Below are 6,437 nucleotides of genomic sequence, written 5' to 3'. Positions count from 1 at the left end.
GGAACTTAGCTGTCTGGATACAGAATTGGCTGGCCAACAGAAGACAGTGAGTGGTAGTAGAAGGAAAATAATCTGCCTGGAAGTCTGTGGAGAGTGGTGGTCCACAGGGCTCTGTCCTTGGGCCTCTACTGTTTGTAATTTTTATTAATGACTTGGATGAGGGGATTGAAGGATGGGTCAGCAAGTTTTCAGATGACACAAAGGTTGGAGGTGTCGTTGACAGTATAGAAGGCTGTTGTAGGCTGCAGCGGACATTGACAGGGTGCAGAGATGGCCTGAGAGGTGGCAGATGGAGTTCAACCTGGATAAATGTGAGGTGATGCATTTTGGAAGGTCGAATTTGAAAGCTGAGTACAGGATTAAGGATAGGATTCTTGGCAGTGTGGAGGAACAGAGGGATCTTGGTGTGCAGGTACATAGATCCCTTAAAATGGCCACCCAAGTGGACAGGGTTGTTAAGAAAGCATATGGTGTTTTGGCTTTCATTAACAGGGGGATTGAGTTTAGGAGTCGTGAGATCTTATTGCAGCTCTATAAAACTTTGGTTAGACCGCACTTGGAATACTGCATCCAGTTCTGGTCGCCCTATTATAGGAAAGATGTGGATACTTTGGAGAGGGTTCAGAGGAGGGTTACCAGGATGCTGCCTGGACTGGAGGGCTTATCTTATGAAATGAGGTTGACTAAGCTTGGACTTTTTTCATTGGAGCAAAGGAGGAGGAGAGGTGACCTAATTGAGGTATACAAGATAATGAGAGGCATAGATAGAGTCGATAGCCAGAGGCTATTTCCCAGGGCAGAAATGACTAACACGAGGGGTCATAGTGTTAAGCTGGTTGGAGGAAAGTATAGAGGGGATGTCAGAGGCAGGTTCTTTACACAGAGAGTTGTGAGAGCATGGAATGCGTTGCCAGCAGCAGTTGTGAAAGCAAGGTCACTGGGGACATTTAAGAGACTACTGGACATGCATATGGTCACAGACATTTGAGGGTGCATACATGAGGATCAGTGGTCAGCACAACATCGTGGGCTGAAGGGCCTGTTCTGTGCTGTACTGTTCTATGTACTATGTTCTAATTCTCCTGACAGCTTGTGGACCTACAGCATTTCCAGATATTTGGAGCCTAACATTTGCTGAGGCAGGAAATGAAGCATATGAGTTACAGGGCATGCTGATGAAATTGGACACCCTCACCGACTGAGCTTGGGGGAAGGGCACTACTTGAGTGAAGGCACTTGCATATCCTCACTCAGGACATATCCTGAACAGAGGCACTCTAGGTCCACCCATAGAAAAACCCCAAAATAAAACCCAGTTTCGGCCAAGCAGCTAACATTTCCTTCATGATCTGGGCCAGAAAGCCAATGCAGTTGATGCCAGTATGCAGACTTGAGACAGCAAAAGAATCCCACCAGGCCTGAACTGACTAAGAGAATTCATATCCAGGAGACTGCACACCCTGGGCAGCTCACTACATCTGGCTCGGAATGTTAAATTGCTTAGCAACATCCAAGTCAGAACCAATCAAAATAAATGCCTGGTTAAATAGTCACTCATTTCTAATGGAGGTTGCTACAGGCGGCCAGTTCAGTGATTGCAGAATGAGTCCTTAACAAAATGTGCTCTGGACTCCAACTCTTAAGTTTGTGCAAGATCTCAGGTGGATTGCAAATCTATACTGGGAAAGTTTTACAGATTAAAGGTATAACTTCACTTCCGGTTTCGTATGAGTAGCAGCTCATTCAGTTATCATTGAGCCTATTATAATAAAATCCTGGGCCCAAGCTTGATGGTGAGAAATTGGTTGAGAAAGAATCACCTTGATTGGCTTAAAATGTTTCAATTACAAAATGGCTGCTTGCGTGAAATCCTCATTAAATATCCAGAGGTTTTTCCGGAAGGTCTCGGAACTATCAATGGATCCAAGGCTACCTTGCATGTTGATCAAGAAGTAATTCAACACTTTTGCAAGTGCCATTTGCCTTATGGGTAAAAGTAGAGGCAGAAAACAGGAGGCTGGAAAAAGAAGGAATGATCAAACCAGTCCAGTTTGTGGAATGGGCAGCACCAGTTGTACTGATTGTGAAGTCCAATGAGTTGGTTCACTTTTGTGGGGAATTTAAACAAATGGTGAACACTTTTCACAACTTGAAAAATATCCAATCCCTCATATAGAGCTCATTCATCAAACATGGGGATGTTGATTGAAAAGATGCGCGCACGGTGGACGGCACGGTGGCACAGTGGTTAGCACTGCTGCCTCACAGCACCAGAGACCCGGGTTCAACTCCCGCCTCAGGCGACTCTCTGTGTGGAGTTTGCACATTCTCCCCGTGGCTGCATGGGTTTCCTCCGGGTGCTCCGGTTTCCTCCCACAATCCTAAAAATGTGCAGGTTAGGTGAATTGACCATGCTAAATTGCCCGTAGTGTTAGGTGAAGGGGTAAACGTAGGAATATGGGTCTGGGTGGTATACGCTTTGGCGGGTCGGTGTGGACTTGTTGGGCCGAAGGGCCTGTTTCCACACTGTAAGTAATCTAATCTAATCTTTTGCAGTACACGGACTCCTGGAAGTGTCATCACAGACATGGCCACCATTGACCAGCAGGGAATTCAAATATTGCCTGAAGTTGAATGGCATTTTGCATACAAGGACAGTTCCATTGTCCAATAGTCTGGCTGAAAGAGCAGTCTATACTTTGAAGGTAGGCTTAAAGAAACAGCCTACAGCTTTACTCGATACCTGGTTTCTATTTGATTACAGGATCAACCCTCATGTAACTACAGGGATAGCAGCAGCAGAGTTGCTAATGGGGAGAAGACTCCACACGAGGTTAATTCTGACCTTCCCAGACTTGAGGGGAGGATGAAACGGCATCAGAAATGCTGATGTTGGACACAAGACTCCACTAAGTGAGGGAGACAATTTACTTCAGTGGACGCAGTTTGGTGCCAAAACTATGGAAGTGGTCCTGCATGGAGAAGAGGTATGGTTGACATAAGGTCAGTTCCTGTGATAGACAAATTTCAGATTGGTGAGGCAGTCCTGAATAAGCACACTGGCCACAGGAAAGCTACAACCTCACAAATGGGGCAGGAGCAAAACCTACCGGGCTCCTCAGAACAGCTGGAAAATCTGTCAGAACCTATGGATTCTCCCCTCCATCTGGTGTTGAAGAAACCTCACAGTCTGAGAACACAGCAGATGTTGCAGCCTCAACGCCTTTATCGCCTAAAGAAAAGAATGTATTTTTTCCCATGATGCTCCAGGCTCAAGAGACAGGCTATGGTCCAGTACATGCCACCTATCTCCAAAGCTTAGTCAGAAGTACCAGACCCAGTCCGAAAATGTCCCAAAAGAGGCTACAAGAGAAAGAGCAGGCCTAACCCCTGGACTTAGAGGGGGAGAGATATAGTGATTGTAACAAAGTCAGCCACGTGGACCACATAGAATATGAGTTCCTTCTGTGGGGCTATCAATCTGGTCCAATCGGGGAGCTGTGGCTGTCAGCTATGTACAGGAGTGTCAGAGGTTCTGCTCACTCTGAGTACTGGCTCAGAGGAAGCTGTACCAGTGTCAAGTACTACGCACGTCACTTGGTGATGGGATATTGGCATTTGTGGAGTTATTTCAGTGATATCAAAAGCCTTCAGTGAAACTAAGTGCAATATATCCATGGTTCACCTTTATGCATAATACATGTTACTTCTTCAATGATTTCCAATACATTGATTCAACATGATATTGCTTTCACAAAACCAGGTTAATGTTACCTGATTGCCTTGCATTTTTCTAATCACTTTAATAATATCTGTCAATATTTTCCCCATGACAGATGTTAAACTAACTGGCTTGTAGCGTCCTGATTTCCATCTCCTTTCTTTATTGGTATACCAGAGGTATAGTTATAATGGCTATTTTCCAATCTAATGGAAACTTCCCTGAATTTGAGAACTTTGAAAATTAGAGCCAATGCATTAATTATTTCATGAAATACTTCTTTTGAAGACTGTGAGATGAAATTGATGAGAGCCCAATGACTTGTCAGCCTACAATCCACACAATTTGTTCAGTACCATTTCCCTATAGTTGATTATAACTTTTTTTTACACTCTCCCTTCCATTTCCTGATTTACCAGTACTTCTGGAATGATACTTATCTTTATGATGAAAATTGATGAAAAATACCCACTCAATTTTCCTGCCACTTTGTTATTTTCCATTTTTAATTCCCAGATCACTTTCTATGGGATTACTTCTCCTTTTACAGTGCATGTAGAAACTCTTACTATCTGTTTCATATTTCAAGCTGGTTTTTGCTTATTCTCTAATTTTCCTTCCTAATTAATCTTTTAGTCATTATTTGCAGCTTTTCATTTTCTGTTGAGTCTTTTGATCTGTTAACCAACCATTTTTGCAATTATATGCTTTTGCTTTCAAATTTCATATGACCTTAGGATAATATTTTAATGTTTTTTTAATTAACCATGATAGTTTGCAATCCCTGGAATTTTTGTTTCTCATTAGAAAGCACCTGATTTGCCTATTCTGAAATATTCCCTTAAATGTCTGCCACTAGATCACTGGCCCATTCCTTAAACTATTTTGTCATTTCACATTAGTCAGCTCTGCTTTCATGCCTTCAAAACTGACTTTTTTCATGTGAAAAATACTTGCCTAGGGACTACTTGCCTCTATCTTTCCAACTGTAAAATTCAATGATATTATGGTTGTCATTGCCTAGGGGCACTATCGCTCTGAAATCATTAATTCATTATTCCTATTTCAATGCATACTTGAAGTTTTTTTAAGATGCAACTAGTAGATTAGATAAGGGAGAACCAGTTGATGTGGTGTACATGCATAGAGTTTTTGTCACTACAGTACCAGAAGGATGTGGATGTTTTAGAGAGGTACAGAAAAGGTTTACCAGGATGTTGCCTGGTGTGAGGGATTTTAGCTATGAAGAAAGGTTGGATAGATTGAGTTTGTTTCCACTTGAACACAGGAGGTTGAGGGGCGACCTGATAGAAGTTTATAAGATTGTGAATGGCATGGATACAGTGGAAAGTATGAAGTTACCAGGGGACACAAATTCAAGGTGCGGAAGGTGGGAGGGCTGTGAGCTTAAAGGAGAAGTGTGAGGCAAGTTTTTCCACACAAAGGGTGGTGAGTGCCTGGAACATGCTGCCAGATAAGGTGGAGGAAACAGGCACAATAATAGCACTCAAGAAACACCTGGATAAATATATGAATGGGAAGGGAATAGAGGAATAAGAATCCTGTAAGTGAAGACAGTTTTCATAAGAAAGGGCAAAATTTGTCAACACTGGCTTGTTCCTGTGCTGTATTGTTCTTTGTTCTTAGATTTTCAAAAGGCTTTTGATAAGGTCTCATAAGAATCATTAAGGCATATGCAACAGGAAGTAATATATTGGCATAGATTGAAAATTGTTTGATAAACAGGAAAAACACACACACACATATACACACACACTTTCTGACCTGCTGAGTATTTCCAGGATAGTTCTATCCACTTTGTTTACCCTCTGTACTTAAAAAAATACTCAGCACTTAGACTGCTGCTTGGCCATGGATTCAGTCTCCTGCTCCACCCTTCTCTGTTTACCTTCCTGCTCATTGGACATGATATTTTCTCTCTTAATATATGATGCATTGCTAAAGTTGTTACATGGGTAGAGCAGTAGAAGTATTCAAATGGATGTTACTGCACACTTATGAATGAAAATGCAGGAGCATTTTTACCATACCTGTGTTTGTTGAAAATACTGAGAAGTGTTCCATTTCCAATTTCTGGCATGAAGACAAAGTGCATCAGGATTTGCACAAGATAAAATAAGAATAAAACAGTGCGAGAGTTGTCGTTGCAGTAATAAGGAGTAAAACATCAGGGAAATATGTTTTAACAGGAAATTTCAGCAGCCACAGCTGTGCCACAATACACTTGAGGCTATGTGAGAGTGAAGCAGTTCATCAATTGCAATTACTTTGTTCATCATGCAGTTGGCACTCAAAAGACTTGGGCATAATCAACATTTGTCAAAGTCGAGCTTGAGGACTTCACAGTCTCGAAATGCCGCATGGTCAGGACTTAAAAATTACATTGACAAATGCCAAAAAGTAGATTAATTTTCCAGCCCCCAGTATCTGAACTATACAAAATAAAGCATCTAGTGCTGAGAGTGCTCGGTGTTTATGAATATAGGTCATAAATCTCAGTGGACTTCATAGCTTACACTAATGGGGATTGGGTATTATAGCAGAGGTTAGAAAGTCTTGATACCTTCAAGTTATTTTATTGTTGTCAGATCTCTGATATATGTACAATTCTGACTCTGATTCCCTATTAGCTGTGGACAGCACCATATGCAACAAAGAAATTGACTTCTAAATATTAATCAAAGGGGCTGCAACT

Source organism: Chiloscyllium plagiosum, chromosome 35, assembly GCF_004010195.1.
Source record: "Chiloscyllium plagiosum isolate BGI_BamShark_2017 chromosome 35, ASM401019v2, whole genome shotgun sequence".
In the NCBI taxonomy this organism is placed as follows: domain Eukaryota; kingdom Metazoa; phylum Chordata; class Chondrichthyes; order Orectolobiformes; family Hemiscylliidae; genus Chiloscyllium; species Chiloscyllium plagiosum.
This window is presented reverse-complemented; position numbering follows the sequence as displayed.